This window comes from Panthera onca, chromosome X, assembly GCF_046562875.1.
Source record: "Panthera onca isolate mPanOnc1 chromosome X, mPanOnc1 haplotype 2, whole genome shotgun sequence".
NCBI lineage: Eukaryota > Metazoa > Chordata > Mammalia > Carnivora > Felidae > Panthera > Panthera onca.
In genome coordinates this window covers 65,157,812-65,179,801 of record NC_138357.1, presented here as the reverse complement: position 1 = coordinate 65,179,801, position 21,990 = coordinate 65,157,812, and the positions used below count along the sequence as shown (strand labels likewise).

Genomic DNA, 21,990 nt, shown 5'->3' with positions numbered 1-21,990 from the left:
TGGGAAACATCGTTAACAACAGTGAATTCCATGAGAATGGACTCATTGTTCTATTTAATTTTGTTGTAATATGAGTTCCTTGCTAGGAAGCAATGCTGTGTGAAATAAAATGACAGTGTATTAGGTTTTCTGTAAGTCCAAAGATGATAGTCTTGACAGAAATATTGCAAGCAGGGAGAGAAAATCCATATCCAAAGTGTCTCCTCGAGAAGTCTTTTTTACTCATCCATTAAATAAGTTGTCCAATATAATAACCCTGCTACCAGCTAGCTGGTAGATCACCTCTAATAATACTGCCATATAAAGTACTCATTAGTGGTTCCTGTTGCTTGAATATTGGGCATTCAGTGCCAGTCAGGTCAGCCTTAGTGACCGAAAACACATGTTGTTGAGCCCAGGCATAATCTCAATCCCTGCCACCATGGGCACTTTATGAGCTTATTGAGCCATGACGTGTGTGGCTGGTGAAAGAAGTTGAATGGTATCCACAAAATTTGTTGTCCTATCTCTTTGATTATTAAAACCTTCTTTTTCTGAGGTCATCTTTCAGGAAATATACATATGAGACTCTAATATCTTCACATTCTTTACCTTTTAGAGAGTTATATCCAGGTATCTCTTCACCATAGCTCAGTGCAACCAATTTTCCAATTATGTTTTTTTTTCTGAGTCCTTGACTATTCATCAAAACCATTGACCACAGGATATGAATAGATATACAGTCATACTTCTGGCCACTTTCCCTTCTGACGAAAATGAATAACCGGTTTCACTGTTTGAGTTCTGCCCATGGATAGGGTTTAATTTTACTATAATCCTTTAGGAGATATCTCAGAGAAGTTGTATAGTGCTGCAGCTGTTCATTTTGGGTGGAGCCTACATAATGCAGACTTGCGTCTGTAAACTAGACCTGAGTTTTCTCTTCTTTAGTCAACTTGTTATAGAAAATTCTTTTTTTTTAAATAAATTTATGTACATTCTAGTTAGTTAACATACAGTGTATTATAGGTTTCAGGAGTAGAACCCAGTGATTCATCACTTACATATAAGACCAAGTGCTCATCCCAACAAGTGCCCTCCTTTTTTATTTTTTAAAAATTTTTTTAATATGAAATTTATTGTCAAATTGGTTTCCCTACAACACCCAGTGCTCATCCCAACAGATGCCCTCCTCAATGTCCATCACCCACTTTCCCCTCCTTCCCGCCCCCATCAACCCTCAGTTTATTCTCAGTTTTTAAGAGTCTCTTATGGTTTGGCTCCTTCCCTCTCTAACTTTTTTTAGAGTGCTCATCCCAACAAGTGCCCTCCTTAATGCCCATCGCCCATTTAGCCAATCCCCCACTCACCAGCAATCCTCAGTTTGTTCTCTGTATTTAAGAGTCTCTTCTGGCTTGCCCCCCTCTCTTTTTTTTTATCTTATTTTTCCTTCTCTTCCCCTATGTTCATCTATTTTGTTTTTTAAATTCCACATATGAGTAAAATTATATATTTGTCTTTCTCTGACTGACTTATTTCACTTAGCATAATACACTCTAATTCCATCCACATTGTTGCAAATGGCAAGATGTCACTATTTCTGGTTGCCAAATAATATCCCATTGTGTATATATATCACATCTTATTTCTCCATTTATCATCGGTGGACATTTGGGCTCTTTCTGTAATTTGGTTATTGCCCATAGCGCTGCTATAAACATTAGGGTGCATGTGCGCATTTTAATCACCGTTTTTATATCCTTTTGTATACCTAGTAGTGCAATTGCTGGGTCATTGGGTAATTCTATTTTTAGTTTTTTGAGGAACCTCCATACTGTTTTCCAGAGTTGCTGCAACAGTTTGCATTCCCACCAACAGTGAAAAAGCAATTCTGAAGTAATGTAGCAGGGTCATGGGTATTTAGGCCTTCCCCATGCAACTTGTGGCTTTAGGACCTGTTAGTACTTGGTCTTTTATATACCACTTTTATTTGATAATATGATGCCTCTGTGCATACCCAAAGTTATGGCTTAAATTTATGATTGGCAGTTTAGATTGCATGGTAATTTGGTGGTCCATGGTGCAGTATTCAGTCTTTACTAAATCCTAATAGCAAAACAAAATGTGCTTCCCAAAAGAACGGTATTTATCCACAGAAGATGACAGAGCTTTGGTTCAAATTTCAATATCATTACTGTGATTCAGCTATAGAAGCTTCCAAAAGGCTTCACATAGTGTCTCTACCTTCCACTGTCAGTTTATTCACCATCTGATCTACAGGATTGCATAACTTAAGTGGAAGAGCAGCTTGTATGGTAGTGTGATCTTGTTTCAGAGCCTTCTCTTGTTCTGGGCCTCACTCAAAACTGGAAACTTTTTGGGTCACTCAGTAAGTGGGCTAGGCTAGCATGCTCAAATATGGAATATGTTGCCTCCAAAATTCCACAGGGCAATTAGATGTATCTTTGTGTGTGTGTGTGTGTGTGTGTGTGTGTGTGTGTGTGTGGTGGTAGTAGGGACCAGATATATCTATATATCCTTTACTTTAGAAGGACTATCTCAACATGCCCAACCCCTCTAGATCCCTATGAGTTTCATTGAAGTAGAAAGCTTTAGTTATTTGTGGAATTTATTTCCCACTTTCTGACATGTAAAAGTCTTGCTGATATGCCTAGAGTAGTTTTTACTTCCTACTTACCAAATCCAATCAGTATAATATCAAAGTAATGGACCAGCATGACATCCTAATCTTGTCCAAGGGAAAGGTGAACAAAGTCCTTTTGGACTAAATTATGACAGAGATGGAGTTTCTACACCCCTGGGAAAGGGCAGTAAAGGTATATTGCTGACCTTGACAGCTGAAAGAAAACTGATTCCAGTGACCTTCACTAGCAGGTATCAAGAAAAAACCTTTGCTAGACCAAGAGATGCTCAAGCAAACATGGCTTTGGATCACCAAGATCCATCTCTTGTCTTCACAGACTAAACTGATGAATTAAACAGAGATGTGGTGGGAATCATTCTCCCTACATTTTTCAAGTCCTTGGTGGTGACACTAAACTCTTCAATCCTTCCAAGAATGTGATATTCCTTTTGGTTTACCATTTTTGTAGGTAGAGGCAGTTCTAGTGGCTTCCACTTGGGTTTTCCTACTCCACAAGTCAAGGAACCAACGTGGAGATTCTGCCAGTTACTGAGTATGTCTATTCCAATTGTACATTCAAGAACTTGGAAAATAACCACAGGATTGGTTCAGGGACCTATTGGACCCACTGTGAGCTAGATCTAAGCTGAAGTTCCATTGATCACCTGACTTCAGTAATTCCCTATTCTGACTGTTAGACCACAGTGACATTTTGAGTATCTTGAAATCAGTGTCATTTCAGAGACTATGTCTACAAAGGTACAGCAATACTTTGTAATACCTTGTAATAGTGTTGTATGGTGACAAATGTTAACTACACTTGTGGTGAACATAGTGTAATGCATAGGGAAATTGAATCACTGTATTGTGCTCCTGAAACCAATGTAATATTGTGCCTCAACTTTACTCAGATAAAATATAAATGTATAGCTTATTATTCTTATTGAAGATGAATACCCAACCAAACATTTTCCCTTATATATTATCAAATTTCAACCACCATTTTAAGTAGATGAATTTAAACAGTTATTCTCCAGAAAGATTCATCTGTCAGTTTTTTGTTTCTTTTAAATATAAATGTAAAATCTAAATACAAAATCAATGTAAAATTACATCTTTTGATGTCTATGTTTTTATAGAAAAGCTGATATAGTCCAAATCTTTCCACTTGAACCTAGTAATAAATTTGACATTTATAGCAGTGGAGATTCATACTGTGATTTCCACCTTTACTCCTCATGTTTTTTCCATATTGTTAGGGTTTTTTGTGTTTTTTTTCTAGATTTATTAACATAATATTGACATATATGTAAACTATGTAAGGTATATGATGTGTTAAATATAATTAACACAATAAACTTAAATTCTCCATCCCCTTAAATAATTGTGTATATTTTGTGTATATAGTGTATATAGTGTGTATAGTGTATATAGTGATAATATTTAAGGTTAACTCTCATAAGAACTTTGAAGTATATAATGCAGTTGATTGTAGACTGTTGATTGTAGACACATGTTGTACATAGATTCCCACAACTTATTCATCTTAGAGCTGGAAGTTTATACCCTTTGACCAACCTATTCCCATTTTGCCCACCCCCCCAGCTTCCAGCAACCACAATTCTACTCTCTGTTTCTACCTCCTTAGCTTTTACAGATTGCACCAAAAGTGAGAACATACATTATTTGTCTTTCTCTATCAGATACATTTTACTTAGCCTAATGTTCCAAAGGACCATTCATTTGTCACAAATGGTAGGGTTCCCTTCTTTGTGGATGAGCAACATGTCACTAGATAGATATAGATAGATGATAGATGATAAATGATAGATATAGAGATAGACAGATTTTGTCTATTAGTCTATGTGTCAGTTTATATGTCAGGTGTATAATGACTTGGTATTTGTATATATTGTGAGATGACCAGCAAAATAAGTCTAATAATATACATCATTGTATATAGTTACAATTTTTCCTTTAATGAAAACTTTTAATATTTACTCTCCTAGTAACTTTCAAGTATGTAATGCAGTATTATTAACTATAGTCACCATGCTGTACATTACAGCACTATGACTTATTTATAAATGGATATTTGTACCTTTTGAATTCACACATTTGGCCCACCACATTCCTCTGAACAGCCACTAATCTCTTCCTCATATTTATGAATGTGTGTGTGTGTGTGTGTGTGTGTGTGTGTATGTTTATAGACTTTACATATATATGAGATCATATAGTATCTGTCTTTCTCTGTCTGACTTATTTTATGGTAGTTTTGTTTTTTTCTTTTCCTTTGGAGAAAACTCCATATTGCTTTCATAGTGGTGTATCAATTTACATCTACCAATTTACAGTGCACAAGATTTCCTTTTCTCCATATCCTCACTGACACTTGTTATCATTTACCTTTTCACAATAGCCATTCAAACACCTGGGAGGTAATATCTAATTGTGGTGTTGAGTTGCATTTCTCTGATAATTACTAATGTTGAGCATCTCTTCATATACCCCTTGGCCATTTATGTCTTCCTTAGGAAAGTTTTTTTAAATTCTTTTCTCAATGTGTTAGTTGGATTTTTCACTTTTTTGCTATTGAGTTGTATGAGTTAATCATGTATTTTGGGTATTAATCCCTCACCATACATAAGTATTGCAACTATTTTCTCACATTCTGTAGGTTGCCTTTTGATTTTATTGGCTATTTATTTTGCTGTGTGGAATGTTTTATTTTATTTTATTTTATTTTATTTTATTTTATTTTATTTTATTTTAATTTTATTAAGTTTTTAATGTGAATTCCCGTATAGTTAACATACAGTGTTATATTATTTTCAGGTGTACAATATAGTGATTTAACAATTTTATACATTGCTCAGTGCTCACCATGGTAACTATACTCTTTAATCCCCATTACTTATTTAACCCATCCACCCATCAACCCTTTAGTAACCATCAGTTTGTTCTCTGTAGTTAGCAGTCTGATTCTTGGTTTGTCTTTCTTTTTTAATTTGTTCATTTGTCTTGGTTCTTAAATTCCACATGAATGAAATAATATTGTGTTTGTCTTTCTCTGACTTTTTTGCTTATCATTATACTATCCAGCTCTATCCATGTCGTTACAAATGGAAAGATTTTATCCTTTTTATGGCTAAATAATATTCCACTGTGTGTGTGCATGTGTGTGTACCACATCTTCTTTATCCATTTATCTGTCTATGGACACTTGGGCTGCTTTCATAATTTGGCTATTGTAAATAATGCTGCAGTAAATATACAGGTTCATATAACTTTTTGAATTAGTGTTTTTTCTATTATTTGGGTAAATACCCAGTAGTGCCATTACTAGATAGTAGAGTAGTTCTATTTTTAAATTTTTGAGAACTTCCACATTGTTTTCCATGGTGGCTTATGCAGAGTGTTTTTCCTTTAATGTAGTCCCAATGTTCATTTTTGCTTTTGTTGCTTATGGATTTAGTGTCATATCCATAAAATCATTGCCAGGACTAAGGTCAAGGAGTTTATTTCCTGTGTTTCTTCTATTTATGTGGTTGGAGGTACTACATTTCATAGTTTAATCCATTTCAATTCAATTGTTCTTGTGAGTGATATAAGGTCAAATTTAACTCTTTTCCATGTGAATATCCAATTTTCCCTTCACCATTTATTGAAGAGACACTCTTCTTCGGCATGTTTTCTTGGCCATGTCCACAAATATTAGTTGACTGTAGATACATAGGTTTATTTCTTGGCTTTTAATTTGGCTCATTTGTTTATGTGTCAGTTTAAATGCACAGAACATATTATTTTGATTAACATTGTTTTGAAATTGGCAACTCTGATTGCTCCTGCTTTGTTCTATCTAAGGAATATTGTGAATTTGAGAATTTTTTTGTGGTTCCATATGAAATTTTGGAATTTTTTTTCTATTTTTGTAAAAAATGACATTGCAATTTTGATAGACATAGAAATGATTATAAAATGATTTTGCTAACTATGGGTGTTTTAATATATTTAATATTATTAATACTTATGATCCATGGACATGGGATATATTTCCATTTGTGTCTTTTTCAATTAATTTTATCAAAGATTTAGTATATAGATTTTAAAACTCCTTGATTAAATTTATTCCTAAGTATTTAATATTTTATTTTATTATTTTTTATTATGAAATTTATTTATAAATTTGTTTCCATACAACACCCAGTGCTCCTACCAACAGGTGCCCTCATCAATGCCCATCACTCACCCTACCTTCTATCCCACTCCTCATCAACCCTCAGTTTATTCTCAGTTTTTAAGAGTCTCTTACTGTTTGGCTCTCTCCCTCTCTAACTTTTTTTTTTTCCTTCCTGTCCCTCATGGCCTTCTGTTAAGTTCCTCAGGATCCACATAAGAGTGAAAACATATTGTATCTTCCTTTCTCTGTATGCCTTATTTCACTTAGCAAAACACTCTCCGGTTCCATCCACATTGCTACAAAAGGTCATATTTCATTCTTTCTCATTGCCAAGTAGTATTCCATTGTGTATATAAACCACAATTTCTTTATCCATTCATCAGTTGATGGACATTTAGGCTCTTTCCATAATTTGGCTATTGTTGAAAGTGCTGCCATAAACATTGGGGTACAAGTGCCCCTATGCATCAACACTCCTGTATCCCTTGGGTAAATTCCTAGCAGTGCTATTGCTGGGTCAAGGGTAGATCCATTTTTAATTTTTTGAGGAACTTCCACACTGTTTTCCAGAGCGGCTGCACCACTTTGCATTCCCAACAAAAGTGCAAGAGGGTTCCCGTTTCCCCACATACTCTCCAGCATCTATAGTCTCCTGGTTTTTTCATTATAACCACTCTGACTGGCTTGAGGTGGTATCTCAGTGTGGTTTTGATTTGTATTTCCCTGATGAGAAGTAACATTGAGCATTTTTTCATGTGCCTGTTGGCCATCTGGATGTCTTCTTTAGAGAAGTGACTATTCATGTCTTCTGCCCATTTCTTCACTGGATTGTTTTTCAGGTGTGCAGTTTGGTGAGTTCTTTACAGATTTTGAATATTAGCCCTTTATCTGATATGTCATTTGCAAATATCTTTTCCCATTCCGCCGGTTGCATTTTAGTTTTGTTGATTGTTTCCTTTGGAGTGCAGAAGCTTTTTATCTTTGTGAGGTCCCAATAGTTCATTTTGCTTTTAATTCCCTTGCCTTTGGAGATGTGTCAAGCAAGAAATTGCTGCGGCTGAGGTCAGAGAGGTTTTTTCCTGCTTTCTCCTGTAGGGTTTTGATGGTTTCCTGTTTCACATTCAGGTCCTTTACCCATTTTGAGTTTATTTTTGTGAATGGTGTAACAAAGTGGTCTAGATTCATTCTTCTTCATGTTGCTGTCCAGTTCTCCCAGCACCATTTGTTAAAGAGACTGTCTTTTTTCCATTGGGTATTCTTTTCTGCTTTGTCAAAGATTAGTTGGCCATACTTTTGTGGGTCCAATTCTGGAGTCTCTATTCTATTCCATTGGTCTATGTGTCTGTTTTTGTGCCAATACCATACTGTCTGGATGATTACAGCTTTGTAGTAGAGGCTAAAGTCTGGGATTGTGATGCCTCCTGCTTTGGTCTTTTTCTTCAATATTACTTTGGCTATTTGGGGTCTTTCGTGGTTCCATACAAATTTTAGGATTGCTTATTCTAGCTTTGATAAGAGTGCTGGTGCAATTTTGATTGGGATTGCATTGAATGTGTAGATAGCTTTGGGTAGTATTGACATTTTAACAATATTTATTCTTCCCACCCATGAGCATGGAATGTTTTTCCATTTCTTTATATCTTCTTCAATTACCTTCATAAGCTTTCTATAGTTTTCAGCATACAGACCTTCTACATCTTTGGTTAGGTTTATTTCTAGGTATTTTATGATTCTTGATGCAATTGTGAATGGGATCAGTGTCTTTATTTGTCTTTCTGTTGCTTCATTATTAGTGTAGAAGAATGCAACTGATTTCTTTACATTAATTTTGTATCCTGCGACTTTGCTGAATTCATGTATCAGTTCTAGCAGACTTTTGGTGGAGTCTATCAGGTTTCGCGTGTACAATATGTCATCTGCAAAAAGTGAAAGCTTGACTTCACCTTTGACAATTTTGATGCCTTTGATTTCCTTTTGTTGTCTGATTGCTGATGCTAGCACTTCCAACGCTATGTGAAACAACAGCGGTGAGAGTGGACATCCCTGTGACGTTCCTGATCTCAGGGGGAAAGCTCCCAGTTTTTCCCCATTGAGGATGATGTTAGCTGTGGGCTTTTCAAAAATGGCTTTGATGATGTTTAAGTATGTTCCTTCTATCCTGACTTTATCGAGGGTATTTATTAAGAAAGGATGCTGAATTTTGTCCAATGCTTTTTCTGCATTAATAGACATGACCATATGGTTCCTATCTTTTCTTTTGTTAATGTGATGTATCAATGTGATAATTGATTTGTGAATGTTGAACCAGCCCTACATGCCAGGAATGAATCCCACTTGATCATGTTGAATAATTCTCTTTATATGCTGTTGAATTTGATTTGCTAGTATCTTGTTGAGAATTTTTGCAACCGTATTCATCAGGGATATCGGCCTGTAGTTCTCTTTTTTGGCTGGGTCTCTGTCTGGTTTGGGAATCAAAATACTGCTGGCTTCATAGAGTGAGTCTGGAAGTTTTCTTTCCATTTCTATTTTTTGAAACAGCTTGAGAAAATTAGGTATTATCTCTGCTTTAAATGTCCAATACAATTCCCCAGGGAACCCATGTGGTCCTGTACACTTATTTGTTGGGAGATTTTTGATAACTGCTTCAATTTCTTCCCTGGTTATGGGTCTGATCAAGTTTTCTATTTCTTCCTGTGTGAGTTTTGGAGGTGTGTGGATGCTTAGGAATTTGTTCATTACTTCCAGGTTGTCCAATTTGTTGGCATATAATTTTTCCTAGTATTCCCTGATAATTGCTTGTATTTCTGAGGGATTGGTAGCCATAATTGCATTTTAATTCATGATTTTATCTATTTGGGTCCTCTCCCTTTTCTTTTTGAGAAGCCTGGCTAGAGGTTTGTCAATTTTGTTTATTTTTTCAAAAAACCAACTCTTGGTTTCGTTGATCTGCTCTACAGTTTTTTAGATTCTGTATTGTGTATTTGTGCTCCCATCTTTATTATTTCTCTTCTGCTTGTTTTGGGATGCCTTTGCTGTTCTGCTTCTATTTCCTTTAGGTGTGCTGTTAGATTTTGTATTTGGGATTTTTCTTGTTTCTTGAGATATGCCTGGATTGCAATGTATTTCCCCTCAGGACTAACTTCGCTGCATCCCAAAGCTTTTGGATTGTTGTCTTTCCATTTTCATTTTTTTCCATATATTTTTAAATTTCTTCTCTAATTGCCTGGTTGACCCATTCATTCTTTAGTAGGGTGTTCTTTAACTTCCATGCTTTTCCAGACTTTCCATGCTTCTCCAGACATACTCTTCCAGTCTGGAGATTTTCCAGACTTTTTCCTGTGGTTGATTTCAAGTTTCATAGCATTGTGACCTGAACATGTGCATGGTATGATCTCAATTCTTTTATACTTTTGAAGTGGTGTTTTGTCACCTAGTATGCCATCTGTCTTGTAGAATGTTCCATGTGCACTCAAGAAGAAAGTATATTCTGTTGCTTTGGGATGCAGAGTTCTAAATATATCAGTCCATCTGATTCAATGAATCATTCAGGGCCCTTGTTTCTTTATTGATCCTGTGTCTAGATGTTCTATCCATTGCTTTAAGTGGAGTATTAAAATGCAATTAATGCAATTACCACATTCTTATCAATAAGGTTGCTTATGTTTGTGATTAATTATTTTAAAAAATAATGTTTATTTTTGTGAGACAGAGAGAGATGGATCATGAATGGGGAAGGGTCAGAGAGAGAGGGAGAGAGTCTGAAACAAGCCCCAGGCTCTGAGCTGTCAGCACAGAGCCAGACACGGGGCTCAAACTCACGGACTGCAAGATCATGACCTGAGCCTTAGTGGCACGCTTAACAGACTGAGTCATCCAGATGCCCCTAATTGTTTTATATATTTGGAGGCTCCCATATTCAGTGCATAGACATTTATAATTGTTAGCTCTTCCTGATGGATAAACCCTGTAAGTATTATATAATGTCCTTCTTCACCTCTTGTTACAGGCTATAATTTAAAGTCTAGTTTATCTGATATAAGTATGGCTACTCCAGATTTCTTTTGACTTTCAGCAGCATGATAGATAGTTTCTCATCCCCTCACTTTCAACCTCAAGGTGTCCTGTGATCTAAAATGTGTCTCTTGTAGACAGAAAATATATGGGTCTTGTTTTTTTTATCCATTCTGATACCCTATGTCTTTTGGTTGGAGCATTTAGTCCATTTACATTCAGTGTTTTTATTAAAAGATATGGGTTTAGAGTCATTGTGATGTATGTAGGTTTCCTGCTTGTAGTGATGTCTCTGGTACCTTGTGGTCCTTGAAACATTTTACTCACAGAATCCCCCTTAGATTTCTTGTAGGGCTGGTTTAGTGGTGATGAATTCCTTCAGTTTTTGTTTGTTTGCAAAAACCTTTATCTCTCCTTCTATTCTGAATGACAAACTTGATGGATAAAGATTCTCAGCTGCATATATTTTCTGCTCATCACATTGAAGATTTCTTGCCATTCCTTTCTGGACTGCCAAGTTTCAGTAGATAGGTCTGCTACTACCCTTATGTGTCTACCTTTATAAGTTAGAGTCTGTTTATCCCTACCTGCTTTCAGAATTCTCTTTGTCCTTGTATTTTGCCAGTTTCACTATAATAAGTTGTGCAGAAGATCGATTCGAGTTACATCTGAAGGGGTTCTCTGTGCCTCTTGGATTTCAATGCCTTTAACATTCCCCAGAGCAGGGAAGTTCTCAGCTATGATTTGTTCAAATACACCTTCAGCTCCTTTCTGTCTCTTCTTCTTCTGGAATTCCTATGATATGGATATTGTTCTGTTTGATTGCGTCACTTAGTTATCTAATTCTCCCCTCATACTTCTGGATTTTTTTATCTCTCTTTTTCTCAGCTTCCTCTTTTTCCATATTTTATTTTCTAATTCACCTATTCTCTACTCTTCCTCTTCAATCAGTTCTATGGTCACCTCCGTTTTATCTTGCACCTCGTTTATAGCATTTTTATGTCCTCATGACTATTTTTTAGTCCCTTGATCTCTGTAGCCATAGATTCTCTGCTGTTCTCTATGCTTTTTTCAAGCCCAGCGATTAATTTTATGACTACTATTCTAAATTCTTGTTGCATTATATTGCTTAAGTCGGTTTTGATCAATTTGTTAGCTTTCACTACTTCCTGGAGTTTCTTTTATGGATAATTCTTCTGTTTTGTCATTTTGGGTAGTTCCTGGGGTGGCTCCAAACTGCAGGGCACTTCCCCTATGCTGTCTGGAGTAACTTGTGTTGGTGGGTGGGGCCACAGTCAGACCCGATGGCTGCCCCCAGCCCACCGCTGGGGCCACTGTCAGACTGGTGTGTATCTTATCTTCCTCTCTCCCAGGGGCAGGATTCACTGTGGAGTGGTGTGGCCCCTGTCTGGGCTACTTGCACACTTCCAGGCTTGTGTTGCTGCTTTGATGGCATCTGACACATTAGAGGGGGTGGATCTGTAAGGTGCACAGGGGTGGGAGGGGAGCCTTAGCTCACTTTGCCATTGGTGGTCCCCTGAGGGAGGGGCCCTGCAGTACCAGGAGGGAGACGACCCATAGGAGAGATGGATCCACAGAAGCACAGTGTTGGGTGTTTGTGCCATGCAAACAAGTTTAGTAAGGGGAACTGGTTCCCTTTGGTATTTCGGCCTGGGGATGGGAGAGGGAAATGGCAGTTGCCTGTGCCTTTGTCCCCCATCGAGCTGAGCTCTGCCTTCTGGGGCTCAACTCTCCCTCCTGGTGTCTTCTCACCGTCCTCACTCTCCAAAAGCAGAGCTGTTGACTTTTAACTTTCCAGTTGTTAAGTCCTTCTGGCTGTCAGAACTCACGGAATCGAGCCCCTCTGCTTTTGCATGCCAGACTTAGGGGGCTCTGCCTTGCTGGATGGGCTGCCCTTCCACTGCCCTGGCTCCCTCAGCCAGTCTTTGTAGCATGCACCACCTCTTCTCCCTTCCTACCCTCTTCCGTGGGCCTTTTGCCTACCCTTAGCTCCAGAGAGTCCGTTCTGCTAGTCTTCTGGTGTTTTTCTGGGTTATTTAGGCAGATGTGGTTACAATCTAAGTGATCAGCAGGACAAGGTAAGCCCAGTGTCCTCATACGCCACCATCTTATATTCAATTCTCTATATCAAGTATTTAATAATTTAATGCTATTGTAAATGAGATTGTTTTCTTTATTTCTATTTCTGATTTGTTCTTAATATCTAGAAATGAAACTAATTTTGTATGTTTATTTGCATGCTATAGCTTTACTGAGTTTCTTGATTAGTTCTAACATTTTTTTTTGGAATCCTTAGGAGTTTTCTATACATAAGATCATATCATCTACAATTTTCATTTCTTCTCCAATTAGTTGCTATTTATTTATTTGTTTACTTATTAAATTTCTGATTGCTCTAGCTAAGACTTCCAGTGCTAAGATGATCAGGGATAATGAGAGTGGTCACCCTTGTCTTGTTGCTAATCTTAGAAGGAAAGCTTCAGTCTTTCACAACTTAGTATAATTTTAGCTATGGGTTTGTCATATATGGTGAGCTTCTTTCCTTATTTCATGCTATTTGAGGTACATTCCCACCATAAGAATTTATTGAGAGTTTTTTTTTAAATCATGAACAGATGTTGAATTTTATCAGGTAATATTTCTGTATCAATTTGAAATGATCATATTTTTTCACTCTGTTAATGTAATATATCAGATTTATTGCTTTGTGTATGTTGAATCATACTTGTGTATGTTGAATCATACTTGCGTTCCAGGAATAAATTCCACTTTATCATGGTGTATGATCCTTTTAATGTGCTGTTGATGTCAGTTTGCTAGTATATGGTTGAGAATTTTTGGAACCATTTTCATCAGGTATATTGGCCTATACTTTTTAGAATCCTTATCTCACTTTGATATCAGATAATGCTGGCCTCATAAAATGAGTTTGGGAGTGTTTCCTCTCTTTCACTTTTTTGGAAGAGTTTTAGAAGGATTGTTATTAATTCCATTTTACATGTTTTGTGGAATTCACCCATGAAACCATATGGTCCGGGTTTTTTCTGTGTTGGCAGGTTATTGATTAAAGATTTTATCATCTTACTTGTTATAGTTATGTTTAGAGTTCCTATTTCCTTATGATTGTATCTTGTAGGTTGCATTTATGTAGGAATTTATTCACTTCTTTTAGGTTGTGCAATTTGTTGGTGTATTCATTGTAGTCTTTTATGAGTCTTTGTATTTATGTGGTGTCAATTTAATTTCTGACTATGTTTATTTGGGTCTTCAATCTTTTTCCTTATTTATCCTACCTAAAATGTCATCAATTCTGTTTCTTTACAAAAAACACTCTTAGTTTCTTCTATTTATCTTGTATTGGGTTTTTGTGGATTTTTTTTACCTCTATTTCATTTATTGTACTCTCATCTTTGTTACTTCCTTCTGCTAACTTTTATGTTTCTTTGATTATTCATGATCCTGTTGCCTTGTGTTGGTGTCTGTTATTTGAAGGTGTAGGCACTTCTCCCAGTCCTTATAGACTGGCCTTGACAGACAAAATTCTTCACCAGTCAGCCTGTCCAGAGATTCCAGTTGGGCTATTTGGTGGTGTCCATGGTTGGCCTTGCTATTTGTGTCTTTGAGCCTGCAAGTCTGGTGTCTGGATCAGCAGATATTCACAGTGGGTATTTGGGTACATGGGATGAGTCTGGTGTCTGGGCCTAAGGGGTATGGCTGAAGTCTAGATTCAGTGAGGACAGGCCCTGATCTTGAGTCTGTTGTGATGGGCATGGACCCTGTTTCTGTGTGGGTGATGCTGGATCCTGGGTCCGCAGGAGTCAATTACATGTTGAGGACCATCAATTACATGGAGTGGGCCCAGTGTCTGAGTCTGCAGGGTATATTACTGGAATGGGTTTATGGGGGGTTATTGTGAGCCTGAACTATAGGATACACCCTAGGTCATGGGAGCTGCCTAGCACTTGGCTATGGCAGAAGACTGGGCTTACAGGAGCCTGTTGAAAGCCTGGGCCACAGGACCTGCCTAGGGCTTCATGAAATACCAGGAACTGGGATGTAACAGAGACCTGGGTTTTCTAAATCTCACAAGGAACTTGGTACCAGGGAATCTTCCGGGGGCTGTGGGAGCTAAGTGATGCCAGTGGAGTTTCCTGTTGCCTGGTTCAGTTGGAAGCTTGAGTTTGTGGGGGCTTTCTGGGACCCTGTGGTCAAGAAAACTATCAGGAACTGTGGAGGAAGCCTGGGGTCACTGAAGCCAGCTGGTGTTGAAGACAGCCAGGGGCCTTAGGTTCATAGTAGCCTGCCAGGAGCCTGTTGCCATGAAAATTTATTGGGGTTACTGGAGCTGGAAGACATCATGGAAAGTATGGGCTTGGATTTTTAGGATCCCACTGGGTGCCGAGTGTCAAAGATGCTGCCTAGGGTTGCAGGAGTTGCCTGAGGCTGCAGAAGTCAGCAGACACTGGAGTGAGCTGGAAGCTTGGTTTTGTAGACACATTCAGGGAACCACCTGAGACTGAAGGAATTGGCCTGGTACTTTGGCATCCATGGTGAAGTTGGACATCACTTCACTCTCCTTCCCCCATGGAGTAGGTGTCTCTCTCTTCACTGGCCTACCAAGGGTCTTGGTGGAAGTGTGGGGCAAGTAGTGTGAATCTACCATTCCTACTTTCCTCAATGTGTCTTTTCTTTTTTTATGTTTATTTATTTGATTTTAAGAGGGAGAGAGAGAACATAAGCATGGAGGAAGCAGAGAGAGAAAGGGACAGATGATCTGAAACAGGCTCTGTGCTGACAGCACAGTCTCTCTCAAACCATGAGATCATGACCTGAACCAAAGTTGGACGCTTAACGGACTGAGCCACCCAGGCACCCCTCAATGTGTCTTTTATTAGCTCTGTGCTTCATTCAGGTATTGTAATATCTCACTGGAATCATTGGTCCTTGTGAAGGTATTATCATCCATGAATAATTATTCAAATTGATGTTTCTAGAGAGAGACAGATGCTAGAAATCCCTGTAACCATTTTGCTGACATCACTTCCTTGTATGCATTTCTAATTTAATTTCGTTGTAGTCAGAAAATATACTTTATGTGATATCAATCATTTTAAAGTTTTTGAGGGTTGTATGGTTTAATATATGTTATATCTTGATGAACATTCCATATTTATTTACGAAGAATATATATTCTGCTGTCATTAAGTGGATTATTCAATTATCTTTATTTGATTTAGTTGGTTTATAGTGTTGAATATTATTTTTTATCTTCTGCCATGTTGTTTTATCCATTATTGAAAATAAGCTTTTGAGGTCTCCAACTGTTATTGTTGAATTGTCTATTTCTCTTTTGACTTCTGTCAGTTTCATCTCACATATTTCAGAGCTGTATTTTTAGGTGCATATATGCTTTTAACTCCTATGTTTCACTGATTAAATTACTTTTTTAAATGGTATATAATATGATTTATCTCTAATAGCAATTGATACCTAAAATCTATTTTTTCTGATATTAGTGGAGCCTTTCCAGATCCCTTTTAATTACTGTTTGCATCTTAACTTCCTTTTACTTTCAACGTGTTTGTGTCTTTGAATCTAATGTTTACCTCTGTAGATAGAATATGTCTGTATATAATTGTTTATTTTAATTCACTCTACCATCTTTTGTTATTGGAGTATTTAATCAATTTATATTTAATGTATATAATGTGATTATGGATTTGCTAATTTTGCTGTTTGTTTTTTTAAAGTCTTTTGACTTTTAATCATCTATTTCTTTCTTTATCTGTGTTACATAGACAACTTATTGAATACCATTTCAATTCCTTTGCTGTTTAATTCACTTCAGTTTTAGATTTATTTTCATAGTGGTTTCCTTGCAGATTTCAGCTAACAACTTACCTTAAAACAATTTAGTACATGTCAATTTTATTTCAGTAGTATATAAAAACCTTGTTTCAGTATATCCCCATTCCCTTCTTGTGTTCAATCATTGTCCTACATATTATACCTTTATACATTATAAACTTACCAACAGAGTTTTGTAATTATTGGTAATAGATGTTTTATGCAATTTTCCTTTAAATCATAGAGTAGAAGAAAAGTCCTATAAAGAAATACATGTTTATTCTCTTTTATATTTATATATTTATTTAACTGTAATGGTGGTCTTTGTTTCTTCCTTTGTGATCCAGTTACTGTCTTATTTCATTTAAGTTAATCTGAAAAAGCTCTTTTTAACACTTTTTGTTAGAGAATACTAGTATTTCAATTAATGATTTCTATTAGGTTTTTTATTTAGAATTGTCTTGTTTTCCTTCATTTTGAAAGGCAGTTTTTCTGTATATATTACTTTTTAGGTTATTCTTTCTTCAGTTTTTTTTAAGTTTTTAAAAATGTTTAATGGAGCTGATAAGGCATACAAATAATGTTTTGGAAGACATTAAGACCTACTTTCCCTTACCAAAGAAAATGGCACACGTTTTATCAAAATTTGACAATTGAGAGTAAAGAGTACTGAGATTAAGCATCAGAGCACTAATTAAAACAAAAACAACCAAAAGTTTTAAAAATGTTATTCAATTCAAAAGGAGGAACTAGAACTAAAGCATAAAGAGAATATTAAACAAGTATTCCTCAATCTCAAAATCCTTTAGGAAGAGGAGTTCTGGCTACTTGTGAACAATGGTTCCCACCACCAAACCTCAATTCCAGGATCCAAATTTTCAACAATAGAAAAAACAAAGATAACTCCAAATTAATTTCTGAGCATATTCCAAAGAGAAGCTTGAAGGTATTCATAATAAACAGTCTGTTTCATGTAAAGTGACAGATTGCTATAATTCTTCAACTATCATATTCAAACAAACAAACAAAAAGATCCACTTTTGAAAAACTTTAGAAATACCTCACTTTCATTCCTACTTTTAGTATGGAATTACTTTTTAAAATAAAGGTTTTATCTGTAATGAATACAGAACTCCAGCTCATACATTTCTAATATTCCATTCACCACCCAACCAGTCAATTAATAATATGGTTAACTTAGCAAAGTTTCTTCACAGGACAATATCATTAAATAGCTGAAGGGATTGTGAACTTTAACAAACTGCTGTAAGTAATTTACGGAAAAAGCCCTCACACTGATTTGCAACGGCTTTTAATGGGAAAAATAGGAAGTAACTGAAACTATACTACTACAAGTTTCCAAGGAAACATTTTCACTGTTTTAGGTACTGATAGGCAGACATGGTCTCTGCACTAATGATGAAACATGCTCCAAAACAGTGTAGCCATAACAGATATTCTATGTACTGAAAAAAGGAATCTGCTCAGAACCTTTATTTAGGTCTACCTAACAACTAGAGAACCTCCATACAATTCCATTTTTTCCAGAATGAGATTCCAAAGTGCATTTGTTAGGAGAGGGACTGAAGAGTTGGTTGTTACTGTTTAAGTTGTAATCACATTATTAGCAGATGCAAAATCTTTATCTTCCACCATTCCAATGGAAACTGAAAACAGCAGGGCATCTATGAAAAAATGTAGAACTGGACATGAAAGAATAGAATACATATCCCCCCACCTCTACCTCCATCTTGCTAATACTGAACCAAAAAGGAAATCCATTCTCAAAGTTCATGACCTCTCTACTTTAGGTTATTCTTGAATGCAGTCTGCATGTTTACATTTACCATAAGGTGTAGTACCCTGAGTAGGAAGTAGTACTTGTCTTAAAACTGAGCACTTTAAGCCTACAGAGTTAATCTGGGGGAAATTTAATAATATTGCTACTTTTAGAACACTAACACGCACAAAAGTAATACAATAAAACTCTGTGTACTGATTAAATATTAAGTATTAATTGTATGACCATCATAGCATTTCTTTACAACATCACACAATCACCAGAATTAGAAACTTCTTGGAAAACTAAAAACAGGGCACAATTCAATCATTAGAAGTTTCACCCTGTGACTATATAGAAACAAGGTGCATGGCTCAGTGCTGCTGCAAAAAATGGAAGCCTTCAGATTTGACAAGGAAGCCAAATCATGGGTTTAAGTCAATTTTAGGAACCTGGTGATACTGTTGAAACAAAATAATAACACAGCAGAAAATAAACAAAGGCATTATATAACCAAATAAACACATCTGATATTCCATTTCCCTTTGAAAATAAATATAGTTAAAGTCACTGTTAACCTTGGAATGGATATATGGTTGCCTATGATGATCTTGCTAATGACTACACAGTATCAGATGTCCTCTGCTATGATTATCCTTTTTTTTTTTTAAGTTTATTTATTTATTTTGAGAGACAGGGTGAATGAGGGGTAGTGAGAGAGGGAAGGAGAAAGAATACCAAGCAGGCTCCACATTGTCAGTGCAGAGCCTGTTGTGGAGCTTGAACCCACTAATAGATCATGACCTTCACCGAAACCAAGAGTCACATGCTTAACCAACTGAGCCAACCAGGTGCCCCTAACATTATAGTTCTAAGAAAGCCATAGTTACCAGTTATCATAGTTAGTGTAAATATCTAGAACTTCCTTTTATGACAACCACAATAGAATGCACTTGTCTTCAACAGTGGACAAGGGAAGATGGCCTCATGTTTCCTTTGCAATAATAGTATATGTTGGGGATCAAGTGGCCTTCAAGCTTGAAGGTGGGTGTGAAAATGTTTGCAGTTTAGATCATTCTGTTGTGTTTGTGAGTTGGCAAGTCTTAATAACAGCACCACACTGGGCTAAGTTATGCCTTTCAGTTCCACCATTTTCCAAATGGAGAGCCATTTCTTCTGATATGAAAGTGTTCAAATTGAGATCATGTAGTCCATTTGACCAGCATTCTATCCACTGCTCCATGTGTAAGAGAGCCAGGGGTACCTGAACACATGCTTATACTAGCCACTGTACCACTAAGACCATGCAGAGCTAAAGCTTCCCAGAAGGGTTACTAATCAGCCTCTACAGATGAGCTAGTTTCCATTGAAGTAGCTCAGTTAGAGGAAACTACAGTAAGTCTTTGGGGAGCTCTAGAGTTTCATAGTGGAGGAAATTTTCCACACAGGAAGCTGATAAAATTTTCTCTAAGAATAGTTCTTCTGCACTCTTTAACCCAAACCAACACATTGCATCACTGATGGCCAATCTGAATTCCAATATCAAAACTTCACTGATTGGTATCCACGCTTTACTTGTAGAGGATGGTGATGGCAGTGGTTGTATTTTGGAAGGAATCTAGAGAGAAAGTCCTGGCTGATGACACACTTGGTCAGAAAAAGTGAGAGAGGGAGGATAAATATAAGAAGCAGGGGAGAGAGAGAGAGAGAGAGAGAGAGAAATTTGGATGCCAATGACTCCAAATGGTCACATTATGTTTCACCTCGAATGGCCACATTAGGTTTCACCATTTTGTTGCAGGGTTTCAGGATCCCACACTCAGTGTGAAGATTCCAGGAAGGGGGTTGTGTAGGAATGATGGGGGTCTGGGGGCCCAGAGGCGCAGTCCTGGCTGAACAGAGGGCTGGGTAGATGCCCCCTCCCAGCCCTACACCAAGGCTGGCTCAGGGCACAATGGGCCTGCCTCCCAGCCTTCCTTCCTCATTTTGTGATGGGCTGTTTCTTTATTCTTGACATAAATTATTTATATTATTATTTCCTTTCTGTTTGAAGAACTTTATTTTTTTTTTAATTTTTTTTTTCAACGTTTTATTTATTCATTTTTGGGACAGAGAGAGACAGAGCATGAACGGGGGAGGGGCAGAGAGAGAGGGAGACACAGAATCGGAAACAGGCTCCAGGCTCCGAGCCATCAGCCCAGAGCCTGACGCGGGGCTCGAACTCAGGGACCGTGAGATCGTGACCTGGCTGAAGTCGGACACTTAACCGACTGCGCCACCCAGGCGCCCCTTTTTTTTTTTTTTTTTAATTTTTTTTTTCATGAAGAACTTTAATTAGCAATTATTTTAGAGCATGTAAACCTTGTTTCCATCACCTGGGTATTCCCAAAGGATTTTTTTTTTTTTTTTTTGCCTCCACGGTTTCAGATTAGAAGTCTCCTGTCATTTGAATCATTGTTTTTATATGGATAATGTATTATTTATCTCTGTTTTATTTTTCTTCGTGAGATTTTTAGTCTTTAGATTTCTGAAGGTTAATTATGACGTGTCTTTATGTGCATTTAATTGCATTAACCCATTTAGGGTAAACTCGGTTCTTGAATTAGTAGTTTTATATATTGTACAAAATTTGGGAAATTTTTAGAAATTTTTCAGAAATCTTTTCTCACCTGTGGGATTCCATAATGACTAGTCTAGGATATATAGGAGACAACACACACACACACACACACACACACACAGATTCAATGTCATGTTGTTCCCTAAGTCTTGAGATCTCTAGCCAGTCTTTTTTATTCTCTCCGCATATTAGAGTCTTCTGACATTTGTTTTATGTGTTTTATTCAGGGATTTAGTCATACTTATCAAGAATAATGGGATGGAGTAGATTCATTCCATATCATACGGAATCAGAAGTTTTCAGAACAGTGTTAAAAGTAGGTTTACCTGGTGTCATTTGGGTAGAAGATGGATGGGGATGCTGACTGCCAATTTCTAACAGTTTTATTTTTTATCTTGCACCTAGAATTCTATCACCTCCTTAATTTAATAAACAAATGTATTTTAATATCTAATGTTTGCTAGGAACTGTTCTATTTCTCTTGATGTACACTTGGTCAAGAAAATTCAATATATGTCTCAGATGTAATATCTAGTGCATGATCCATTTGATAAGGGAAGTACAGCATCTTATAATATACAGAGAAGTGCCTAAATCAGACTTATAGAGAATTCAAGAAAAGGTTTACAGAAGATAATTCTAAACTAGAAGCTAAAGGAAAGTTAGTTACATGAAAAGTGGGAAAAGAAAACCCCAAGAGCATAAGCCATTTATGCAAATTCATCAGTATAACAGAATGCATCACACCTTCATGGAAATGTGAATACTTCAGCATGGTTGGAGTAGAGAATTGTGGTGAAGTGTAGAGCTATAGAAATGAGGTTGGAAAGATAAGTCAGTGTAGTCAAAAATTCTTATCAATGCCCATCTCTCCTTCCCACTGTGCCACAATTTATTTGTTC

At 36.8% G+C, this 21,990-nt stretch overlaps 1 pseudogene; it reads right to left on the bottom strand.

Moving 5' to 3' along the window:
* Nucleotides 1-19,535: 19,535 nt before the first annotated feature.
* On the bottom strand, nt 19,536-20,125 carry LOC145713765 (HUWE1-associated protein modifying stress responses 1 pseudogene; annotated as a pseudogene).
* Nucleotides 20,126-21,990: the final 1,865 nt, after the last annotated feature.